Here is a 27359-nt window from a genome sequence, read left to right on the forward strand (position 1 = left end):
GCACAGCCTATAGGAAAATGTCCTTAAATGGGTTTTGATTCCGGTTGTTAATTTTTTCAAAGTAATATCAAGTACAATTAAACACTAAAATAAGAGTTAGTAAAACGTGGAGCAAGGAAGATCAAGATATCAACATTCCAACGGCCCTACCTTCTACCTCAATTGCCATTTTGCCAATGTTTTGTGTTTTTTAGTGAAACCAGTTTTTTTTAAATTTGATAATGATCACAAAAGATGCTAATTACATAAAAAAAAAACGTGCCGCAAAGTACAAATTTATTGTTTTTAAGCTTTGTCACTGAACATTGGTTTTCATCGGTGATATTTGATTTTCTTTCAACAATTGTTCAGAAGACTCACTTGTTGTAATAATTTGAAAATATCATACCATTCTATAAAATAGTTTTGAAATAAATACATTTATTAAAGTGAACACTTAGAAATTTTGTTGAGTGTATTGTGTGATTTTCGAAAATGCTCCTGTTACGCCATGCAATGAAATGCATGCACATTCAACTTCTTGCGTGTTCAACATTATATATACACGGTATATAGCATCTTTTTTTCATAAAGATAGTAGGGAAAATGCAATAACATTTCAGTAAACAAATCTTAATTCAAACTGCCTCAACCCCCCCCCCCCGAAAAAGAAAACCTGGCACCCTTCTTCCATTATATTGAATGACTTATCAATTAAGAATGTCGGAAAAAAGATCGTCATTACATTTTCATTCATCCTAATCGTATAAGATTTGAACGTAAAAGTCAGATAAAAATAATATAACATGCGTGCAAATTTATGTGCCTACGGTTCGAAGGAGAATTCTCAAAAGGTCAGCTCTTTCTCTCTCTCTCTCTCTCTCTCTCTCTCTCTCTCTCTCTCTCTCTCTCTCTGTTAAAACTTGCAGATCCACTCACCCTAACCCTAAGGCAATTCAGAGACGGGTGAGCGGAACTGTGAGTTTTAACTATGACATTTTGTATGACATAGGGTTCCTACAAAACAACGCGTGTCTAAGGAATTTTTTGGACAACCCTCGTATGCATGTTAATATAAAAATTACTATGGATTATATTCAATTAATTCCTTAATATTAAATATATATATTATGACTTCTATGGCTTCTACTAATGGAAAAAAAATACTAGGGTTTGAATTATCATCATAATTAGATAAAACCGATGATGACAAATCATTTCTTTCTAAGGTGACTTCACAACAAATATTAACTTCCAGTCAGGAAGTTTTGTTTGTCAGTAAGGTTTTGGATCTATCTTTTCTTTGTAAGGATTGTTGTAATAAACTATTAAATCAATCGTATAATTTATTTTTATACATTTTCTATGTAATGACGTTCTTTTATTGTGTAAGTTAATATATGCCTGTTTTGGATAAAGCGGCATTAAGAAAGACCGAAAACGTATTTCTATAAATTCCCTGAAAGCGGTCTTTTGTTCGAAAGTCCGCAGTCTGTAGAACGATGTCAGGTGTATGAGATTCCGAAAATGTTCATTACCAGACATTATAAATCAATTCTTATTTCATATCATGCTAATAAGCATTGGTATCTAAGGCTGGATTCAAGTAAATCTTATTTCTCTAAAACTGTATGATTTTTTTCTTTTATAAGGCGCAAATATCAACTTTTGTAAGACCTTTTCTAGGAATTCCAAAAACCTTGAATCTTATAAAGATGAATGAAATGAAAATTGTTACATGAAAAAATTTCATTTTAAGCTTCATTTTGATGCAATGTAAATAAAATATTAATTTTTTGAGTTATCCTTCCTGGCTGAGGACCCGATATCCTTAATACAAATTCTCCATAGCAACCATTTTCGTTTCATTTTTTTTTTAGTTTAAGAAATAATTCCACTCTAGAAATCTGTAAATAATAGTTTTCTTGCTATTATGCTAAAGAAAATGCCAAAAATGGAATTTTTCAGATATGTTAACATTTTTAAAATTCACACTATTGACTGAAAGACAACTCTTTCATGACTTTCTACTGAATAATTTAATAAGTTGCAGTAATTACTCCAACAAATAATCTATCAGAGTATGCAAAAAAGAAATCTGTAAATAATATATAGAAAAGAGAAATTCATGATTTCGATGGTGTACTTTCCGTAGGTTACTCTGTATTCTTGGCTTCAAAATTGTGGTTTTGGTAACCATGGCAACCGGGACTCACAATAAAAAGAAAATGACCCCATAAATGTTCTATACATGGTGTTTCAACATAACATGCAAAAATTTTTTACCTTTTACTTGGATCTCAGAAAATGGCCTTATTTTGAAAAAAAACTTTGGCAATGGCTGATTGTGTGACCTCTCAAGTTTATTTACGTTTTTTTTACATAATGTTTCATTTTACACAGGATTAAAATCCACCATTCAGTCGACTGAATGGTAACTGAATGCCCACTGAATGGTCACTGAATGGTCACAGAAAAGACCTTTTCCTGTGACCTTTCTGTGATCATTCAGTTAACAATCAGTCGACTGAATGGCACATACATTTCAGTGACCTTTCAGCTATGCATATTTTTATTAGATAATCGGCATACATGTATTTTTAACTTAAAAATTTAATTTAATTTTTTCCTGGTATAATAGCATTAAATTTATCTTATTCTGAATAAAAAATTGAGAAAGAAAAACAATGCTCATGTCCAGAGATGCACACGGGTCTCCTGTGCAAGTGTCCGCGACCCTATCAATTACGCTACGACTGCTTGTTGATTTCGCCGGATTAAAATTCAATGAATTTGTAGAAATCGATGGAACAATCAGTTCACCTGTTGTATCGATGAGCTGCGATGTGTATATATCTTGTATATCTTTTGTATATTCTATGTTAGTTGCGCGGATTTTGGGGACAGCCTGATTAATTACACATCTCCTATCGGGATGATGACGATTATCAGCAACGGGCACCTGTTCCAGTGTCAGAGATTTGAGATCGTTATAAATTCTCTATCTAAAACCTTAATAGAATAATTTTATTAAAACAATATCATTTAGAAAACTAAAATCTACTATATTTAGTTTCTTCTACAAGAGGCGTGTATAAATGATTTATTCCATTCGTGTTAAATGATTTTAAAATGATGTCTTTCAAAAGCTAAAATATCCTGCGGTTTTGACAATTAAGAAACGAAATTGATCAGTAATATTAGGGATCTTCAAGAAAAAGAGTAAACAACTAGAACCGAGCTCGTTGCAAAGCAACGAGTAGGTCTTCCGTCTGAGCTACGGACAGAGAGAAATCACCTTGAGTCAAGGTCATGCCACGTTCTAATGTTAAAGCAATCTTTTAATTGTAGATATCATCTTATCATGTATTAAGACTATTAGGATAGTAAAGGAATGTTTGCGACCTTGACCTTGTCAAAATGACCTTGGGTCACACCATGACACAGGCTGGTGATGAGCATATCCAATTTGTGTGCTACCGTATTGACAAATTCACACGTTTTTTTCAAACAATGCATCCAGCCAAAATATCTTATCCTAAATGACCTTGATTCAAGGCCATAACCCACTCTGCATGATTTAAGCCATATCTTTTTTTTTAGATAGGCCTTGTCACTGCTAATATACATGTGTAAAAAGTTATGGTCAATTTTCAACAATGTTTAAATTTTGGAAAAGCCGGATAAACTTCAAGGTCAAATTAAAGTTCAAGATATACTAGTATTTGAAATGATTTTATTACAGGTTACGTACATGTGATGTTTGTGTAATATGAAAGACCTATCTCTCCTCATTAAAAATTTATGATCAAGCCTCAAGGTCAAGCTGTCAAAAGTCAGTGTATTTAGAAAAGAGTTGTCTTAGGTAATACAAAGGGATGAAATAAAAGCCCTATCTCTTTTCATTCAAAAGGTATGAGTATTGTTTATGTTTTTGAAAAGCAGGTCAAACTTCAAGGTCACAAGGTAAAAAATCAGTGAATTTTGAAAGGTGTTGTCACAGTTAATACATCTTTATTAAATGGAAGCTTTCAAATGTTATGGTCAATTTAAAGTAATGTTATTTTTTTAAGTATGTCAAGCTCCAAGATCAACGTCGAAGGGTCAAAAATCACAGTATATTTGAAAATCAGATGTCACAGATAATGCACATGTGAAATATCAAAGTCCTATTTCAATTCATTCATTACCAAGTTTAAAGTTCTCGTGACAGATGGACAGACTGGCTGACGAATAATGTTTAATGTTCCCAAAAAATAAATACATGTCATTTGAACAAGATAAATTGAGAAGTACGAATAATAAAAAAATAATTAGAATATATTAGAATATAAATCAGGATTCCTACATGAGATTTCCTTAAAGACTTATTAATGCATATTATTCAAGTACATGCAATACATGTACGTTGGAGGTTCAAGACGCGGAGACCGGTCATTTCGATGAGAACATATACACAAATGTCTCGTTACGGGGTAGGTGGTGTCATAAAAGGATTAATTCGCCTGATTCCACCTCTGATGCTTTTTTAGCCTGTCTTTGCGCTGCTAGTGATTTATATTGTTTAAACAGAATTTAATTTTATGAAAAGAAATATTGTAAATGCTATTTTTTGACATATGCTTTAAATAGTAAAAAGGAATTTGTCACTCAGTATTTATCTAAGGAATTGGTGTCAATCCTCTACATCAAAGAACGTCTGACTTTTATGTATGATATAAATTGCGTAAATGTGTTAATTGAAATTTGATTGAATCCCGTATGTTGTGTGAGAGAGTCAGTTTTTAGATCCGCCGTGGACTATCCCAGACGTGAACATAAGATGCACTGGAAATTCCGTCATCAAGAAAATATAGTTTTACTCTGGACTACCGTATGAGTAGAATTTAGCGAAAATTTAATTTTCATTATTAGCGAGGGTTCTGACATCGCTAAAATTGAATATCGCTAAAAATTAATTGTGCATTATTTGTGATAGCTTCTTTAGTAAGCATTTTAAAATCGCTAACATTGCTTCTCGCTAAAAATAAAATACCATATTTTAGGTCGAAATCGCTAAATTTGCGTCTCGCTAGAATTTCCACTTATACGGTATTTCGAGTTACCAAAACGTTTGTGTGTGTGTCGGAGGGTGGGCTTTACAACCTGGCTTTGTTTTCCGTGACTTGATTTGATTTATTTTTCAAAATACAAACTTTAACTTTTTATTGCTTGACTTTCGTTTAATAAATTTTCATCACAAGTTTACTTGTGTTACTTTAACCAAATATATTCTATTAAAATAATGATTCTTTGTTAACTTTAAATTGCTTGAAATATAGTGTAAAAATCCAGAATGAAAATAATGAATGTTAGAAATGAAATTATTAATTGTCGGAAATGCAATGCACATTTCTGGAAATCAAATGCAGCAAAAACTGGTACCTCCCTTTACCCAAAGAAACAAATATTTGTAGTACATGTACACACTTCGATGCTCGATTGAACACTCTTATCGGCGCAAGTTTAAGAAATTAAAACGTTTATATGTAGGAAAGTTTAGTGACGCATACTAATCTTTTTTTCTTCATTTATTTGACGACCTGCGAATAAAAAAAATGTCGCGTATGACTATTGGTTAACATTATAATAGGTTATGGATTAATCAAGGATTTCAACACCAGTCCTGACCTGTACGTACCTGAACAAACTAACCAATTGACATTATCGACTCTGAAGGAAACATTGTATCATTTGAGGGAAGGGGGGTTACGTATCGCGATAAGAGGAAATTTAATAATCTCTTTTAGTCCAATAAACACGAAAGAATGGCTTGGAATATTTGTATGCAACTACATGGCTTTCTCAGATACAATTTTGCATTTGTTTAAAAAACTTCTAATTTTTTCTCTCGTATTCTGAAAGCTCGGAGTGTATATATTTTTGGGGCCCCTGTGTATAAAACAGCATGTACTTAGTTACAATCATGTACCCGTAAAATCGTGTCATAGTGATATTCTTTTTATTCGAGATAATAAAAGAAATACATTTGGCACAATACCAATACAATTATAAGCTATGTATCAATACATGCAAAACTCAAAGTTGCTTCATTTAATTTTCGATTTTCATGAGAATTGGAAACGTCACTTCCACTTACAATTTGCTGTGCGCATCTGACGTGTTTATTTATTTGCTTATTTAAACAACATCACAAATTTTTTCTGATATAAAGCAATTAGAATAACTTGATATAGGCCCGTATAATGTAACGATTGCAATACTTCAAAGTGGAGGGGGAGACGGGGCCTAAAAAATCCTCGTTCTACATGTGTACCTTTCCAATAATAGAATCATCCGTACAAATCAAAAACAAGTTGCAGCATTGATATCCCCATTTTTTTAAATAACGAGACTATAAATAATGGACTTCACAAGGGTAGAATTTAAATTTTAAACATTATTTTATGTACAATGTGCAATTAAAATCACAATCAAAATTGGCAGAGTTATCGATAGGTCATCCTGTATCACCCTTCAGTGTAAGCGATGAACTCGTCCATAGATACCTCAGCAGATGAGAAAAGCGCGCGTAAAAGCAGCACCTTTTTTCATTCGTCAAAGAATAGAATCCGACATTCAACACTTATAAATCATTTTCAAGAAAACCTTTATATTTGTGTATAGAAATACTTTTACGATTAGCGCAAATGACATATTTTCTTTATCTTAAATCTAGGACTCTAGTAAAAATCAAACAGCGGTAATGTTGACCTCACTAATGTATACAGGTCAATGTGCGATCGATAAACGGGTTGAATAACCATGTGATAACTGTACACACAAAACACGCACACTGACAAAACTTTCAGGGTCCGAGGAAAATTCACGGTGCATGAATTAAATGACTGTGAATAATCTTAAGCTTGAATTTTTAAAATAAATATTGCTTTATTGAATATTAATACTTAAAAAGTATTTTTCCTATCTCCCGTTTTGTTCTTTAAACTAAACACAAGGAGAAAATTGTCTCTGAACAATCTGTATGACATCCAGCTAGAGAATACGTTAAAAATATCTTATTTCAACAAAGTTTAACATTCGATTTAGCTAGGTCTATTATTCTTATCTTGTTAATTTCAGTTATACGTGTGATACGCGTACGCATATAGAATTCTTCACTTGCTGTATAAAATCATTTACCTGTACATGGACTATAAAGTTTTCTGCTCATCTAATAACACATGAATTTAGCAAAATAACGTTTTCATGAGATCAATAAGATGTTAAAGAACCCATTTCATATCGATAACCATATCGAAATATTTACCGATTCTGAGTTATAGAGCAAAAACTTTCAAGCTCCATCGATCCCTAATTTGAGGGGCCAGCCCCTTTTAAATGATGTCAAATGATAGATCTTAAAATTAAGCACAATATTTGTTCAACATGTCTTAACAAATTATTTTTTCGTTTAAAAGATACATAAGGTAATATGTGTAACTTTTTTAGCTTTTAGGCATTCTCATTTTTTAACCCCTTTCTAGCACCGTTTTAAGGGCAGAAATCGAAAAAATAAAGCGATGTGCACAACGTCAATTCTTTTAGTATTAGAATTCATTAGAATTTCTGCTCCAGGTTTTGTCGTTTCTCAGCCTTTGTCTGGAAAAGAACAGTACCAAATTTTCATTTAAAGGGAAATAACTCGAAAGCGGAAGAAAGTTTTTGAAATTTTTGAAAACATTCTAATTGAGTTTTGTAAAGTTTAAAAACTCTGAAAATTTGAGCGAAATCCGTTAAGAAATGAGCGAGTTATGAGGTCTCAAAGTTGGCGTCTAGGAAAAAAAAAAGAATAATAGGAATAATCTTGACCATCAGATTCAGTAGAATTATTGAAATAAGAAAGAAACGAAATTGATCAGTAATATTAAGGATTTTCCAGAAAAGGTGTAAATAATATAAATTCTGTCTCGATCATCATTCAAAACTAGATGCAATTAGGTCAGAAGGTAAATTTAATTCTAGTTTAGTGTTTATTTCAGCACAGTACAAAGGGAAATAATTCATACAATATCTACTGTCGTAATCAATATAAAGTTATTTTCTCAATGGTTCATGTAACTGAATAGATGAGAGAATAATCAATAGCACCGTTTTGAATATTAGATAACTCTTGATAAATGTCAGTCCCTGTGTTTCGTTGAAAAAATAAATCATTCTCAAACAGATTTGAAATGTGTCAATGTATACATTAAATTCTATCGAAGAAAATTTTGTTTAAGTTATGTTTATGTCTGTTTTCCTTAACTCATTAAATAAAGCTGCACGTGTAATACACAATATTTATATATATATCGGTAAATATCCTCGCTGTAAGCATTTATTATCCCTGACACTAGTGTGTGTATTTAATAAATGTGAAACCCATTTTCTTTACTTATATAATAAACCTGTTGCATGAAAGTTTTTATGTTCATATGAAGCAGAATTTGTGCAAAATCTTATGCGTGAAATGAAGAAAACACTTGTTGTGACCTTCAACTCGACATTTAGATATATCGACGATGTATTGTCCATAAACAATGGTAATTTCCATTCTTATGTAGATACGATATATTCTGGTGAGCTTGAGACCCATCTGTTTCATACTTCGATATTGTACTTTAAACAAATGGTCAATGGTAATCTAACAAGCTATATGATAAACATGATGACTTTAACTTTTCTATCGTCAAATTCCCTTACTTATGCAGCAATATACCTTCATCACCTGCATACGTAGTGTATATATATATATCTCAGTTGATTCGATAGGCAAGAGCATGCTCTACGTAAAAATTCTATGGTCGGTACAATGATATTGTCAGCAAATACAATTTACCAATGAAACAAATGCTGACTGACGTTTTTCATACTATTTGTTAGTGCATTATTTATACACTGAATTGACGACGGATTTTTTCGTTATTTCCCGGCAAGGAGCACACAGCGGGTGTGACAGATCAGCAGGGGATGCTCACTCCTCCATGGCACTTGATCCCATCTCTGATGTTTCGGAGGTCCGTGTTCACTCTGCTCCTATTTTGTATTGCTTTATGGACTTTGAAATTGAATACTTTTCGTTATCTCCATATCTTTTTTTTTTATCTCTCTCATTTAGTCGAATTTAGCATGGTTTGTCTTACATGTATAAAATTTGTTTCAATCAGTTTCATTATCAAAACTTACACAATGTCATTTATAATATACTAGTATTCTTATATGTCCATGCTATAGAAAAACCTCTTTCATCGATAGGTATTTAGAAAAAAAATCAAGTTTGTATATGTTTGTGTTACTTATTTTCCTAATGATATTCACGCTTATATGATTTAAAAAATAAACGGTTTCCATTGCGCAGGTATGTTAAGGTTACAAACAAAAATTCTACTTGCCTGTATGATATGACGTCATAGTAAACTTTATGACGCGAAGTTTTAGAGATAACGATTTCTTTAAATCGATATCTAAGATTGATCTGAGGTCGTATCTTGGATCAAAATATGCAAAGACATAAAATAAACGGAATTTTGTCTTCTCTGGGTCTCTGTATTTATGACAGGGGTAAAATACCAAAACCGTGACGTCATAACTGTCGATAATGCAGTAGCAGAGTGAAATGGAAACGTAATTCATGTAAACAAACACAAGAAATCGGAGTTTAAAAGCATTTAGAATGAATATGTGTGATTCATGTGGGAATAAAGCTTATGAATAAGGTATGCTAATATAACTCTACAGCTTCTTCGCAAAAATAAAGCATAAAGGGTGTTTACTTGCCGATCAGCCTTTCCTCTGTCGTTCGTAGCAAAAAAGATGCAAAAGTTCAACACTACGCCGTATACTTTGAAACTTAATTTTTGTTTCTATCTAAAGTTCTTATTCTATTGTTTTTGGAAAGTGCTGCTAGAATCGTATGATTTATGGGCATTGATGCATTTTTTTCGATGTTATGAACAAAATGTAAACATTTTCGGAAGGTTTCCTCCGAAAGTGTTGAATAATTATTTCTGTGATAGGACAGTAGGATTCTAGCAGCACTTTTCATAATACAGAGATTTTTTTTTACATAACTATGACTACAAATTGAAATTAATTGTCCCCGGGGTAGTGTTGAACTTGTCACTTTTTCATTAAGGCATTTTTTTCTAATTATAGACGTCACGTGGTGACGTCGTGGTGTAGTGCCTCTTGTAGTATATGTCTCATTGACGTCTATAGAATGCATAATGATAGCAAAAGATTTATCCATGACTTTTCCGATTTATTAGTGTTACATAACTATAAAAAAAGTGTTAATTCGCCGAATTCTGATCCATGTGCTGCCTTAACATACCTGCGTGTGTCACAAACAGCTTCTATTAGACAAGAAAGATAACTCTACATATAATTTGGTTCAAATTTTAAATTTTGCATCAACTGAATAACTATGATGCTGTCTACTGAATATTGTCTTGTCTTTGTGAACTTATTCATGTTAGTGAAAACAAGGGTTCACTTCATAAAAGATATTTAATCTATTTAAAACACGACAACACAGTGTTAAAAGTTCAGCGGGTTTTATAATCCAATAAATAAATAAACATCTGTATCTTTACAACTTACAACAGGTCCTACAAAAATCAAAGTAAAAAAACCCCAGTACATACCATATATGTATTCAGCAATACATACCATATATGTATTCAAGCTCTGCATTTGAACAGCCAGTTTGTGCTAATACTCACCAATGTAAGTTCAATAACTCCTTTATTATATATCTAAAACATTTCCTCATATTTTTTAGTATCAGTATTCAAATTAACGCCTGTGCTGCACGTGTTCAATATCGCATCATTCTGATGACCCCCGAGCATTATGATTAGCATTTTTGGTTTTAAAAGGTTAAATATGTACTAAAATTCTAATAAGCATTTCATTTTTGTGCAAATAATGAAGAAATCTTACCCAGATGTCACTTTTTTTATTTAACTCAAAAATATTGATGAACACACATTACAACTGTTTACCTCAGTGGAGAAAATACAATCTAGCAAAATGTGTATCAAATTATATCTATCTTTTAAAATGTTTATAATTCATGATTTGATAACAGATTTTCTAATAGGTGTTGCAATGCAACTTGAAATCAATTTAGATCCACGGGCAGAATGCTCCACCTGATGAAAACACCAAGAGAATAACAACTATTTAGTATGCAGTGTAGAAATGATTTTTTTTTACAAGTTAGATACAAGGTTTTCAAAATAGATAGTTAGTACATATTTTAAACTCACAAAGCTATTGCTCCAAATGTGTATCCCTTCTAGCGCAGATATTGATTGATGTAGACTGGCAAGCTTTTTAAAAAGATGTTACTTGTGTCTAATTTCATGTCACAAAAGGTAAAAGGCTTTTATGAGACAAGAAGAATAACTCTTCATGATTTATCTCGTCAGGTTTTACTTCAAGAGTTTTTCATAACTTTATTTTTAAGATAATTTGCTGTTTTGATTTACAGTAAAACTATCAGTTATTCAAATCGGATATCTATAACAAATATCAGTCAAAAGAATTCATACGCACTATTTCTGAACTCAAAAATACATATATGCCTATAAATTAAAAAAAAGTCAAAACTAGAATAAAACTTTTACTTTTCCTCTCTATATGACACATTGACACATTATCATGTTTACACAAAAATGGCTCTGCTATTATTTCTACTTTCAAAGAGAGTTGCTGAAATTGTTTCCTGGATTTGATTATTTATTTACGGTTAAAGAAATACCAAATGCATTCATTTCAAACTAATGTCAAGAGGCCTTCCGATTGTAGCTACATTCTTATTGAGTTGGACTGTTACAGGTAAAACATATTAAAAATCATCTTTGGAATAATGACAAGGTTAAAACAAAAAAGAGAGGTTATTTACTTTTAAATTATTTGAAATTGGTAATAGTCTTTTTTCTGAAGCAAATATATCAATATCTCCTCTTGACGTTTGTTTTAAAATATGCTAATTTTAAGTCATTTTTGGTAAGAAAAATTGTCTTATCGTCTACACTGAAATAAAAATATAAGGAATGAATCTTATTTTAACACATGTTTTAGTATATAACATTTTTTAAGCCGTAAGGTATATTTACGTTATACATGTAGTGCATTATATAAAAGAAACTTAACTCCTCAAACGCTATCATTGACATTTTAGCATATTTACAATGACTTGTTGATGTGAATTGAAGTACATAAAACTTTATATAATTTGAAAACATGAAATTGTAAGAGTGGGAACATCTTAAAGATTAAAGCATAATCTGTTAGATGACGAATATATCCTTCTATTATTTAAATCATTTAAAGTTTTGATCGCCATTAAAACAACCTTTGAAATATGTTTTTCAGCATTTTTATCATACATTTTAATTTATCTTTAATCAACAAGTTACCAAAATTTTGTGCGATTTTGAGTGATAGTTCCGAGATACTGATATCAATATGGTTCCCCAAAAATTGAGATAATCTCTGGATTTGTCACTTGATTTTCCTGTGCATTGAGTTAAACCAGAGCATTTATTTTTTCATAGCATTATTACAAAAGTCAACCCTTCCGACGGTAGTATATTAATATCATGTTGAATTCCAGTGTATTATTCCAAAGTCAACAAATGTCACCGCGAATTTTCGATTTAGGATAGAATATACAGAACCCAGCAGGTACTAAAATATCTGAACCTAGTTTGGTACTTGTGAATGTTTGTAAAAAAGAATTGACAAATATTAAACATTTTTCCAAATAAACATGCTGAAAAATCATTACAGGGGAGGACGCGTACGTATGTTTGATAGTAAAATTGACGTAAGCTGTAAATCGCCCAAATTAGAGCGGAGAGTTTCTGTCAGTTTAAGTGAAAAAAGTCATGTACAATGTACATGATAATGCCTTGACAATAATTTGTATGAAAATCTAATCTTGTTGTACTTTATTTTTTCACCGTCATGGTTTTGGAAACATTTTAAGTTCATCTCTGATAACCAAAAAAACACTTTTATTTGGTTGAAAAATTGAAAACAATTTGTACATCAGAATGCCTTTTTTTTAAATTGAATTCAACTAAACCCACAGTAGATTCCGCCACCAAACCGCGATTGCAAGAAATTTATACTGACTGCAAATATGCAAAAACAATGTCTAATTCTAATGCAAAGTATGGACTACAAAATTTTTTACAAAATTATCATCATAACAGCACGTGTTTTTGAAATTTATCTTTTCCCCTACGTGAAATTATTTCATGGTATAACAAAGTGATTTTACTGCAAAGTAACCAAAATAAACAATGACCAATTTTTAATTTTGTCACATAGTCAGAGATGAATTTTATAGCATGTATCTTGTGCGTTTCTTTTTCCTTTCAGTATATTATTTATATCAGTTGACAGTTTTGATTGCCATTAAGAACCTTTGAAATGTTCCTCTGGGATTTATCAGAGGTTTTGAGATGCTTGGATTTGTCAATGTGAGTGGTTGTGTTTTCTCTTTCCACAAAAAACCGACGTCCATGTTGAATTCCAGTGACTTCTGTCACCAGCAGCAGAACTGGTCGTCTCTCAGAGGAGAACGAAAAAGTACTCACCAAATATATTGAAAGCAAGAGAACAGGGGAAGATCTCTGTATGGAATTGCGCTGTAAATCTAAGGTCATATTAACCATTATGTACAATGGACATATATCAGGGTATATAGACTTGCATAATCTAAATATTGATGAATCGTAATTTGACATCGAATATCGAAATACACTAAACATACTCTAAATCTCAAGTTAAACACTCGAATATGTGATTTTAAATGGAACCAACCACCCCACCCCACCACATCCCCCATCCACCCCCCCTTCCAAAAAAAAAGAAGAAGAAACTCATACAAATTTAACAATAGATAAGAGGAAAATTGCTCAGAAATTACTTATAGCAAAGTGTAAACTGGTTAATAAATTAATATTTTTTTTGTTTCTTTATAACATATATCAAGAAGGAAATGTAAGTATGAGAAAAAGAGGGGGGTAGGAGAGAGAGAAAGAGGGATATATGACATGTAAAACGTGTTTACCATTAAATCCTTGGAAATGCTTTTGTTCTGAATATGCTAGCTGCGGAACTATAGATCTCTGATTAAAAAGAAAATAAACGTAATTCGAAAGCTGCATGAATCTCTTCTACAACTTCCGACAGACATAACCTACATCATGATCTCACATAAACAGAAACTCTCTATCACAGTAACGGGAACTCTATCACATTAACAGTAAGTCTATTACATTAACGGGAACTGTTTTACATTAACAGACTCTTTTATATTATAACGCTATTTTATTCATGAAATCATTACATCAACAAGAACTCTATTACATTAACAGAAACTCATAATATTAACAGGAACTCTATTACACTAACAGAAACCTATTACATCAACAGGAACTCTATATCATTAACAGGAACTCTATTTCATTAACAAGGGCTTTGCCACATTTACAGGAACTCTACTACATTAACTGGAGCTTCGGACATTAACAGGAACTCTATCACATTAACATGAACTGTATTACATAAACAGGAACTAAATCACATTAACAGAAACTCTATTACCCTAACTGAAACTCTATTGCATGAACCGGAACTCAATCACATTAAAAGGGACTCGATTACATTAACCGGGGCTTTATTACAGTAATAGAAACCTTATTATATTAATAGCTCTATTGCAACTAATAGTAGTTACAACAGTAACTCTTTTACATTTACGAAAAAACTCTATCACATGAACGGAAACTCCATTACATTAACAGGAACTTTATTACCTTAACAGGAACATTATAACTTTAACATTAACTCTATTTCATTAACAGAAACTCTACAAAATTAACAGACTCTATCAAATGAACAGGAACTCCATTATCTAAACAGGGACTTATAATATAAACAGTAACTCTATTACTCGAACGAGATCTCTACTGCATGAACAAGAATCTACTACATTAACAGGAATATCAGATTTCTCAGAAGGAATGGGATATTGAGGCTGAGAAAAAAGCCTGTAAGGATTAAGGTTCAATAACCCTCTGATAGTAGAGATAACTCTTACATTAATAAGTGTTTGTTTGTTTTCTTTTCTTGAATCAAGTAAAATTTTATTTTTTTTCAACTTATGAATAATTTAATAAAAAATAGATTTTAATCGGAAACTTACAAATAAGTCAAGTTTACATAGAGACCCATATAGATGAGATTCTAGGGAAAACCCATTCTTGCAATGAATCGAGAAGCCTACTTCTAAAATTTTCATTTTTGTCATTCGACAATAATTTTTTCAACCTACTAATTCCTTTTTTTTGGGAACTGGTGCGAACTTGAGTGTGAAGTTTTTGCAAAGTGTAAACTTTTTTTACTAATAGCTCTATCACATACATACGGGGTATATATCTCTCCGTTGATGAGATAAAGAAAAGCATTACGCAGCACTGTTAAGGCTTACTACGAGAAATCAACGGAAAACAGAAGTGCAAAAACGGGCATTGTTTTTAAAACTGAATTTATTTTTATTCAGCTGTTCTATTATCACAGAACTTAAATACTTATGGAAATAGTATAGTATAACCTACTCTGTACTGTATGGAGTTTAGTCCCATCGATGGACAGTCACGTGGTGAATGCATAGTAGGTACAAGGAATGTAGGTCAATAACAAATCTCAATATCGCAAGGGCATACCCCAGTTGAAATTAAAAATTCAAGCTATTAATTGTTTCTGCATATTTTGTACTTTCTGGAAAGTGCTGCTGCATTGAAAAGAATCCTCATTTTAATAGTTAAAATTTTATGTAAACAGGCCAATGTCGAAATATGTTTGACTTTTACCAAATATTTTGTGTACTTATAAAGTCATGCTCTCGATTTAAAGAAAGCAGCAGCACTTTTCAAGTTAAGGAACATATCCTCTATTTATATTCAAAACACGGTCAAGATTTATTAAGTGTATGCCCTTGCGAAAGAGCGGTTTAATGAGGCACTTCGATGTAAAATATACATAACCTGAACATAAAAACGCGACAGAATTATCTAAATACATTCTCTCGATAGTTAATGAATAATGGCACTAAACAAATGAGATACATTGGTATTATTTGCCTATTAAAAATCTGTAAATAATGTTCTGTTTTATAATAAAACGCATTTTTCATTGTTAAAAAATTCTCAAATCTGCCTCTCACAACACTGAAATACGTCATATTTACCAAAATGACGTTATGATTGACAAGTTCATCGAGATTAGTGATTTGTTTAAAACCAGCTGTATGGGATTTAACTAGCGACTTTTGTTAATGCATTGATAAGTTTTATTGTTGTTTATTATGCTAATACAGTTTAAAATTATTTCATTTTCGGGTAATATGAGGAATGCATAAAAGTAATATTTTTGATGTGACGTCACAGTTGACTTTTCCCGTATAAATTAGGCCCCACCCCCTTTTTCTAGCCTAAACAGTGCTGCGTAAGGAGATCTGATCAAACATTTTTACATTTATAAAATATAAAGTATATTTTTCATATAACTACTCGTATTTCAGATTTAAAGATTATTTCTCATATAAGGAATGCATAAGCAAAAAGGCATTTCTTTTAAATTGATACATCAGATATACATATATAAAGCCCTCCACCTATGTAAGAAGCTCAAATATGAAATCTGTCTCTTATAAAATGATAATTATTCAAAAGCTAATACACACTTTATCTGTAAAAGTGCATTCATGGATAGACACTTTGAACCTTTCTTAAACAAAAAAGATTCGATTGTTTTAAACAATACGTATTCTTGATATTGCAAAAAAAAAAAAAAACAAAAAACTGAAGTTTGAAATACATTTTATCTCAGGTGAAAATTCTATGCTTGCAAAGTAAGGACTATATTCTAAATTCATTTTCTGTCTTTCCAGTTTGTGCAGATTTCATTAAGAACGTTGTACAAAAATCTAAATATAAACGCATTCCTAATGCAAAGGTATGTACAGCAACAGGAGAAATGCATTGTTTAGATTTTTTCACGTTACATTTAACAAATGCCAAACATTTCATATTTTAATGAGACCGAGTATAATTACTGTATTTCTGCCTGAGTGATTTCGATATTTTTTTCTGTTATTGTTTTAAGACTAAAAAAATCAAATGCTTACCGTCCCGATTTCTTTTGGGGTCATCTCAAGTGTCAATTGTTACTAGTGAACCCTATAGGAAAATATTGGAAAAGCGCCAAATAATTCATTTTTTTTATTTTTTTTTAATTTTTTGCCCTAGAGATTTCTTTTTCATTAAAGTAGATGGAAGATGTAGTTAAAAGTCACAAAATTGTGAAATTTAGAAAAAAAGACCATCTAGTTGTTCTAGGAATTAATTACGAAGCTTTTTTTTTTTACCAATATAGCCCAATTTCTCTAAAATGACCACATTAATGCAAATCAGTGCAGATGAATCATTGGCACACAATTTTTACGGTAAAATAGCAACTTTTTGATTGCTGGTATTTTTCTTTGGATGGTCTGTCATCAGGTTTTAGTATAATATCCATTGACGTCCTGAGTATACAAACGCCATTCTCCGGTGTCATGCATTTCTTACAAAATCGGCCATTTCAGCATATTTTTTTTCAAATTGATATCGTAAAAATCAACCTTTTAGACCAGTAAAGGTTTTTAAATAATGTTTGTTTTGTAATAAAATTTAAAAAAAAATGGCTTAGGTGTAATGTTGCACAAATGACATCAAGAAATAAATAAGCTGCGCCAAGTCATTCGCACTCGGTTAGACTCGGTCTCGTTAAATATGTACGCAGGCAATTGATCAGTAGATAACACTAAAATACACTGAGAGGTTGTATACAGAACTCTTTAATGTGCAGTGTTTAGAGCATCCTTAATGCTAGACCTCTACCATTTAGTTTCCATTCAGTGAAACATAAGGAGAAAACGAACAGTTTGCAAGATCCGTATAACAATACGAAGTAGGAGCAGAGCAAATATAGAATAATTTCACAGACTTTACCATTATCTAAATGATATACTAGCAGTTAAAGTAATCATTTAAGCAGTTAAGATTATACTAAAATTATGTGTCCTTGACCTCTGTTTCGTGTCCTTGACATTTTCTTGTACATGTAAAATTCCTCTAGGTTCCTTGCCTCACCAGAGAGCTAATCTGACCACGCCTCCAGGATTCGCCATTAAATCTTCTTCACTTCCGGGAGCGGGGATTTGCGCACTTTGTTCCGAAGTTCACGATCCTGGTTGTTTATGAAGGACTTATTCACACTGTGGACAAGAAGGAGGCTTTTTATTCATGGCAGGTAAAATCATACAAAGAATCAAACAAAATGAAAACTTTTTTTTTAATCCCTACCGGTGAAAAGTTGTTTCCATATTTTACTGTTACATATTGCCCCTCTAGTCTTCCCACTTGGTCATTTTTGCTCTTCATGTAAACACTGGCAGATTTTGAGCTGATTTTATAGGAAAACGAAATGAATTTCTATATTTTAAAATATTAGTCCCCTGTCTGAAACACGATGGACTAAAGGTTTCCTCTGCTTTGGTCCCCCGCCTGTCCGTCTGTTCAACTTGGTTTATCTGCACTTTTTCCTCCTACATGTAAAGCCTGGCAAATTTTGATCTGATTTAATGTATGTTAGTTGCCTATTTAGTTTTCATTTTGTTGCGCTTCAATGATCCTTGCATTTTTCTAAACACTTCCAGACATTGAGCTTATTTCTGGTATATGTTGCTTGACTTTGATGAGTTATTGATCATTTTTTATTTTTGTTCCATATCAATGATTTCTGAAAAAAAAAATCAATTTTAGAGGGAACAAGATTACATTCGCCTGTAGGGGACTGGTATTGCTAATACAACACTCTCACAACGCTTTATTTTTTAGATTCTTTTAATCCCTAAATATTCATTACCTCAAAGTTATTTTGATCAACATGGATCTGATTGTCATCAAGTATAAAATATATAACATATTCTGAACTAAAATTCATTCTTAAGCATTAGGATCTTATTGTTTTCAAAGGTAGATAAGCAGGGGAGCGATGGTACTTACAACATAGATGCAGAAGATCCGGCCTGTAGTAACTGGTTACGATTCGTAAATTCTCCCGCTAAATATCAACAGGAAAATGTCGTTCCTATCACGTGCGAGGGCATCATCTTCTATATGACGTCACGTGACGTAGAGTCGGGTGAAGAGCTTTTAGTCTGGTATGGTGACGGATATGGGAGGTTTTTAGGCGTAAACCGCATACATCCTTGTAATTGAACAATACATTTTATGGTTAATTGTTTCCATCCGGGTATTTAAACAATCTTCTTATCAGATAACTTGACCATATACAATGTGGTCATTAAAACATTTTTATGCCCGCGTGAACAAAGTTTCGGGGGTTTATAGTGTTTGTCGTGTCCGTCCCTCTGTCTGTCTGTCTCTCTCTCTCTCTCTCTCTCTCTCTCTCTCTCCCTTTGTGTGCCTCTCTGTCTTTTTGTCCGTTTGTACGCAAAAACTTTAATACTGCCCATAGCTTTTGATTTAGTGGAGCTATGACTATCATATTTCACATGTGTATTTTTTGTGACAAGACCTTTCTTAGGGTACCACATAACTTGACATTTTGACCTTGACCTAGGAGTTTGACCCAGTTTTACATAAAAATCATAACTTTTACTTTGGTCATATCATTTGAACATTGGATACCAGGGTTGTTATAATTTACATATAATTCACATATATATTTTGTTAAGAGACCTTTCATTGGATACCAACAACTTTGACCTTGGAGATTTTAGTACTTGTAAAAAAAACTTTAACCTTGGCCATAACTTCTGAACGGTAAGGCCTAGGGCATTCATATTTCACCTAATTGATCCTTGTGACAATAAATTTCATTTGATATTAAAATTCTTGACCCTTTTACCTTGACCTTTGAGATTGACACATTTTTACACAAAAAATCTAACTTTTACTTTGAAATTAATTTTTTCAATGGTAGATTCTAGGAATGTCATATTTTAAATATCAAGTCTTCGTGTCAATAGCTTCCTATTGAAACCAACAATTTAAACCTTTTGACCTTAGAAATTACACATTTATTAGAAAACTTTACCTGGCCATAACATTCGAATTGTAAGATTTAGGTCTTCCAAACTTCACTTACATGTATGTAGTCATTGTGAGAAGACCTTTCATTGGATTTCAACACTTTTAACACTTTGACTTTGACCTTGGTTTTTGACCTACTTTTTACAAACAAATCGGAGTTTATCCTACCTTTAAAAACGCTTACCTTGGCCGTTACCTTTGAACAGGTTGTGCAAGGGTTTTCTATGTCATATTTGTATTTTTTGAAAAGGCCTTACTTTATGTACCAACATATGTGATCTGCATTTGAAAAACCTTAACCTTCGCTATGTTGCCATACGGGTGTATCAAAGTTTCACAAACACATCTTGTTATTGCATGTTGTTGTTTCTTGGAAGGATTTAAGACGAAAACCCCATACACCTGGGTATACACGGTAACAATTAATTCATAACATGCTTTCATTTTTATCACAAGCATACAATAACAAAAATATTTTTGTCAAATTTCTCTACAATGTAATTGATTAAAAACTTGATACTCTTTAATCAAGAAATATGTAGATTATATTTTAACACCTTTTATAAAAAAGTTATTTAGATTTTTTTTTGCTTTCTACAAATCTGATTTTAAGCTTAAAAAAAACTGCACATTAAATCTGGAAAATATATTTCTGCAGAATTGCAAAATTGTTTATTTCTAATTTCACCCACAAACATTATTATTCCTATGTTATTCAAATTGAAATAAAGTTTGGCCTAGGTTTGCTTATGCTCGTTAGAAAATATTCTATTGTAACACATACCACGACGCAAAAAAGAGAATACTTTCCCTTCAAATGTCTACTGAATTTGGATACAGCGGATCAAATCTTATAATTTTTAGAGCATTCAGGATGTAAAGCAACAACTCATATTGTATCGATGGTGTTTCAAATTTGAAGATTATATAATTTTTTTCTTGTCCTTTTCTGCAGAAGTTGATCTCAACGGTTCATTTGCATTTCGTGCCAATGTTTTGACATTTGACGACAATGAAAGACTCATTTTTGATAATTGGACACCAGTGACGTATCAGAACTGGAATCCTAACGATGAGGGCGAGGCAGCAGTTGACCCAATCTTTGGCCTCCTTTTGACATATCATAACGACGGCAGGTGGCGCTGGGTGACTGAGAGAAACTACACGTACTATACTGGAGAAGGCGGACTAAAACTTCCCTTTATTTGTGAGGATTCTCCATTTTATTTGTAACAAGAAGAGCTTTCTGGTTCATAGTGTTTCATTTTCTTTAAATTGAAATAAACATTTGCAATTTTTTTTTATAATTTTATTAAACATGTTGTAAAACGTTCTAGATAATTTCAATTAGTTTTCTCAAGCTTATGTAGTATATCTATCTCTTTGGAAGAGATATAGATCCATCCTAATGATTTTAAATAAGTTATGAATTGCATGTGCATGGAAACAGAATGTACGTTATATTATGGTGTCTCGTTATATTCGCAAGGACACCTACAACTCAAATCTCTTCTCACTATACGTATCATTTTTTTTTAAAAATGACAAAAAGCTGATTAATAATTTTCATGCACCTTTAATCCAAGAATCAGGGACATATATATTTTGTTCTGACGGTCGGTCCGTCTGTCTGTTTGTAATTTTTATCTGATTTATCTTTAAGTGGATAAATAACTTTAAATGACTTTAACCTTTGATTGGTTTGAACTATGGATTTCAAAATTCACAGATGTATAAAATATTAAAGGACTTTTTCTTGGGATTAAATATTTTATTAGACATTTTGACATTCATTTTGGAAAATGGCACTTTTGGGAAATTTTCCTAAATTTAAGCCTTGGTCATGTGAGCTCTGGATTTCATATTTCAATGGTGTATTCCATGTGTAAAACGTGATCAAAGAAATAGGGGAAAATGAGCTTATTGTTCCACTGAGACAATATGCTAATACCACGAGCTGAGGATTTACTCTTGCTGGACAAAATGAAATTAAAAAACCGCCAGAAATTGATGTAAGCATGTGTAACATAAGATGTAAATACGTTTACCTCACTAACTGCCGATTATCATACATTTTACACATGCCAGAACGTATACAAAATGCTTTAGAGTAGCTATTGAAGGATGCGCAAGGTTGAGTGTATGATGGTTTAAGTGATAATTGGGTGAACGGGGATGGACGTGAAATGAAATTTTGTTAGTTTTAAAAGCAGCACTAATTTTTATTCGAATAATACACAAAATAACGTCAAATGATTAAAGTACTTTCTGAGAGAGATGAATCAACTGTATCGATAAATACGATTGTTATTTCAAGGATAAATGGTAGATATCTGGGTGGTTTCACAATACGAATGGTCTTGTCAATGAAACATATGGAGATAACAAACAGAATTCAATATCAAAACTCCATTAAACAATACCAACTATGATGTGCTATTAATACTGCCGAACACTCTTAATTAAAGTTTACGAATGAGCAACTGACCAAATGCTTGATTAAGAATGTCGGGTTCTAATAAGTTTAAGACGTGTCTGGATGTTAAGATGCCGTCGTTTTTTGCACAAAAATAGAAAAAAAATTAAATTAATTAATATGGTCAAAATGTGTAAATTGCTCATTTTTCGACATTTGAATATATAATGAACTAATTTCTAAAGGTTAAAACTGTATTTTTTACCCGTTAAAATTAGTTAATTATTTTTTCAAATAGAGGATAATATGCAATCCATCCTTTGTTTTGTGCCTTAGTTGTAATTTTTTATTTACAAACGAAAACATATGAATTAACAGCAAAAACATATTTCAAGAACGATTGCCTGACCTTTAGTTAAAACACCTGCATATGTTTACTAGTACTATTTCATTTTCGTACCATGTTTAAAAAAAATCAATGCGGTAGATTGTTTGGGAGTTGTTCTTCCTCTCCTGCCACGTATCGTAAATCAAATAAAAATAGTTTTAATAGTTATTAATATGCAGAGTGCCGTCATGCAGACGTGGTTATTATATTTTATCATAAGTCGTTTGATTTTTTTTCTGTTCAGATATGGGAACTGGTATGGGAGTTTTTTAGGCGCAAATCGCATACATCCAGACAGGTTAACAATGAAATACATTTTATGGTTAATTGTTTACATCCAGGCATTTGAACAATCTACTTGTCACATAACTTGACTATATACAATGTGGTTTTTAAAATATTTTAATTGCATGTTCTTTATCTCCATATTTCCTTCGATGCTTTCATTTTTATCACATGAATACAATATCAAAAAAAAAAAAATTGTCAAATTTCTCTAATATGCATTTGATTAAAGAATTGATACTCTTTCATAAAAAAATTATGTAGATTGTATTTTTACTTCTTTTATAAAAAAAATATTTAGATTTTTTTTTTGCTTTCTACAAATTTTATCTTAAACTTTAAATAAAAAACTGCACATTAAATCTGGTAAAAATCTATGTCGGCAGTGTATCAAAATTATTCAGTTCTATTTTCATCCATAAACATTATATTCCTTTGTTTTTTCAAATTGAAATAAAGTTTCGCTTATGTTTGCTTATGCTCGTTAGAAAATATTCTATTGTTACACGTACCACGACGCAAAAAAGAGAATACTTTCCCTTCAAATGTCTACTGAATTTGGATACAGCGGATCAAATTTTATAATTTTTAGAGCATTCAGGATGTAAAGCAACATTTCATATTGTATCGGTGGTGTTTCAAATTTTAAGATGAAATAATTTTTTTCTTGTCCTTTTCTGCAGAAGTTGATCTCAACGTTTCATTTGCATTTCGTGTCAATGTTTTGATATTTGACGACAAGGAAAGACTCATTTTTGATAACTGGACACCAGTGACGTATTAGATCTGGAATCCTAACGATGAGGGCGAGACATCAGTTGACCCAATCATTGGCCTCCTTTTGACTTATCATAACGACGGAAGGTGGCGCTTGGTGACTGAGAGAAACTACACATACTATACAGGAGAAGACGGACTAAAACTTCCCTTTATTTGTGAGGATTCTCCATTTTATTTGGAGCCTGAAGAGTGTTCTGTTATATAGTGTTTCATTTTCTTCTAATTAAAATAAACATTTGCAACCATTATCTCTTTTCATATAATTTCATTCAGCATGGTATAAAAAGTTCTAAATCATTAAATGGAGTCTTCTTAAGTATACGTCGGATCGTATGTTCGTCTCCCCGGAAGTCTTCTAGATTTATCCTCGGATCGTGCATTCCTCTCCCCGGAAGAGATCTAGATTTATCCTCGGATTGTATATTCGTCTCCTCGCAAGTGATTCAGGTTTATCCTCATGTTTTAAATAAACTGTAAATAGCATGCACACAAAGACAGACAGTGCATTATATTGTTTCGTTATTCCCAAGGAAACTGACTGGGATCTCCTCGCACCATACATAGAAACATTTTAGCACAAAGTGTTGTTTTTAAAATTTATATCCGTAATCCAAAAAATAAGGGGCAAATATATTTTCCTAGGACGGCCGGTCCAGTTGTCTGTTTTTTAGTTATTTTTTTTCCTGATTTATCTGTAAGTGGTAAATCAATTAGCCCTGACTACAGCCTTTAATTGGTTTGAGCTATGAATTTCATATTTCACAGGGTTTTTTTTCTTTATTTTGACGGTCAATTTGGAATTTGGAATTTGAGCCTTGGTCATATGAAGTATGGCTTTAATATTTCACTGGTGTATTCAACGTGTAAAAGTATTTTTGATTTTGATCTTTATGTTTGACTCACTTTTAGAAAAATTTTCAAAATTTTATTCTTAGCCATAGCTACTACACAGTTAAATCAAGTGATATCATACTCCTCACGCTTATATTTTGATAAAACCTTCTCTTGAGTACAAGCAGGAATGACCTTTAACCTTGATCTTATGGATTTGACCTACTTTTCAAAAACGTAACTTTGGTCGTATTTACTGAATATTTAGTGCTAGGGGTTAACTATTTTACGGGTTCATTTTTTGTGGTAAGAGCTTCTCTTGAATACCAATATTTTCTTTTTTTATATTTTTATCCTTTTATTTGGACATCAGACTTTGACCACCTTTTGAAAAAAAACTTTGGGGATAACTTTTGAATGGTTGATTTCGTGACTTTTATATTTCACCTGTGAATTCTTTCTGAAATTCTTTTGGGCATCATTAATATTGACTCCTTGACCTTGTCCAGTTTGACCTACTTTTGAAAATCTCTAACTTTGGTCATAATTACTGAACTGTTACTGCTTATATGGTTTTTATTTTAGAAGGTAGACTCATTGTGAGGAACGTTTCTTTTGGTACCAAAACTACCTTTATATTGACCTTGGTGTTTGACCTGCAAACGACAACATTTATCATAAGCCTCTTTGTTTCACAAACTTTTCTTGAATTTTTATCATTAGCTCCTAAAACTTTTTCTATTGATTTAATAACAAATTTCAAGTTGTAGTCTATCAAATTTTTGGATATACTAGTATATAAACCATCGTATACACATTGCATAAAAGAGAATGACTTTTCACACATATTGAATCATTTTTTAAAAGATGTAGTCTCATAATTACAAAAGTTTTAGCAAACATATTGTTTAATGTTAGCTTGCTTTTTATTTGCAAAAGCAGTTGTAAATATAAGATAACATCTTTCAAAAAATAATGAATCAGTGCTTATTTTTTTCTAACTCCTTGTCTTGTTTTGCAAATTTGATTTTTTTTATTTAAATGATCTCAAATTTTGCTTTTAAGATTTGTGACGTCAAAATAAAACGCTTATTACAAATGTAACCTTTTAATCCCCGATCTGTGTTAGAGTGTTTTGAAATAAAAAAAAATTACAGTTGATTTAAAAAAAAATATCTTAACATCTTTATTACAATGAAACTTGTTTTATCCAACATGCACGGGGAACAGATTAAAAATATATGTGTTGGAATAAACAAGGTGTAGTATTGCAGCGTTTAAAGATCATTGAGATAATTATAAATGACAAATGAAATTAAATGGCTGAAATCACAGTAAAGAGTATTGCATGTGTCGGATTAAACAGGTTCCACTGTAATAGGTTTAACAATAAAGTAATCTTCATCCTAATTCTCTGTCCAGTTATCTTCCTTTATCAGTGTTTGGAAAAAAGAACGCAATTTTTCTATTTTCAAATTTATTACAACACATATAAAATACATCTTTTACTGAATACATCCAGTATCGATTTGCAGAGCCGTTCAACCACCTTCTTTTACTGTTTGTTACTTGATGTTAAATATTAAAAAAAGAACTCAGCGATAAAAAATAATTTAAAATCGTCTCTTGGGGGTTTCCGTAATCCATGGATGATGTTTCGTCTGTAAAAAAAATAGATTAATACTTCACAGATAAATGTATGATAACATATTCTTTTTATAAAAAAAAACAACTTTTATTACTGAAAATTTCAGAGTGATACAAAAAGAAAAAAATGGATATTAAGATGTTATGATATTTACCTAGTGCCGTCTGACCATCATGGTTGTCCCCTTCACTGACGCTCCACTACTTACTGTGGGGGACCATGGGTAGACCCAGTCTGCCGAGGACCAGGGACCGTTAAGGAAGGCGTAGTGACAGAAGTTAAACCACCAGCCTCCTCTGTAGTCAGCAGCACAGTTATAATACCACCTATCATTATCTCTGTCTGGAGTACTGAAGTACATCCCAGACAGATCGACGTAAGTGGGGTAACCTGTATCTAACATACTGTCTCCTGTAGAATTAAAAAAAGAAACATATACATGGACACTTGTTTAAAATAGATCAGTAGAGTTATATCCACTATACTCGTCATGACCTCTGTCTGGGTGGAGAAGAACATCACAGACAGATTGTAGTAAAATAATACCTGTATTTATAACACTGTCCCCTGTCAAATCAAACAAAAAGAATCACAAAGTTAATTGATTAATATATTTTTAATCTAATTGTCAATAATAATATTGAGGTACTTCTAAGATAGACGGCTTTAAGTTCTGGAAAGATCGATAATAATTATTTTGTTCAGTCTTAGAATCCCTGGTGTCTATCAAACTTGCATCTGCAGAATTACAGAAAATATATAACAGAGATAATAGTTATTAATTTACATCACATTAATCTTAATACTGAAGTACGTCTAAAATAC

At 31.8% G+C, this 27359-nt stretch overlaps 1 pseudogene; it reads left to right on the top strand.

The window, feature by feature from the left end:
* Positions 1-13481: 13481 nt before the first annotated feature.
* Positions 13482-21419, top strand: LOC134248273 (PR domain zinc finger protein 12-like; annotated as a pseudogene).
* The last annotated feature ends 5940 nt before the right edge of the window (positions 21420-27359 follow it).

Source organism: Saccostrea cucullata, unplaced genomic scaffold (assembly GCF_032062105.1).
Source record: "Saccostrea cucullata isolate Sc308-1 unplaced genomic scaffold, CSIRO_AGI_Scuc_v1 ctg4453, whole genome shotgun sequence".
In the NCBI taxonomy this organism is placed as follows: Eukaryota; Metazoa; Mollusca; class Bivalvia; order Ostreida; family Ostreidae; genus Saccostrea; species Saccostrea cuccullata.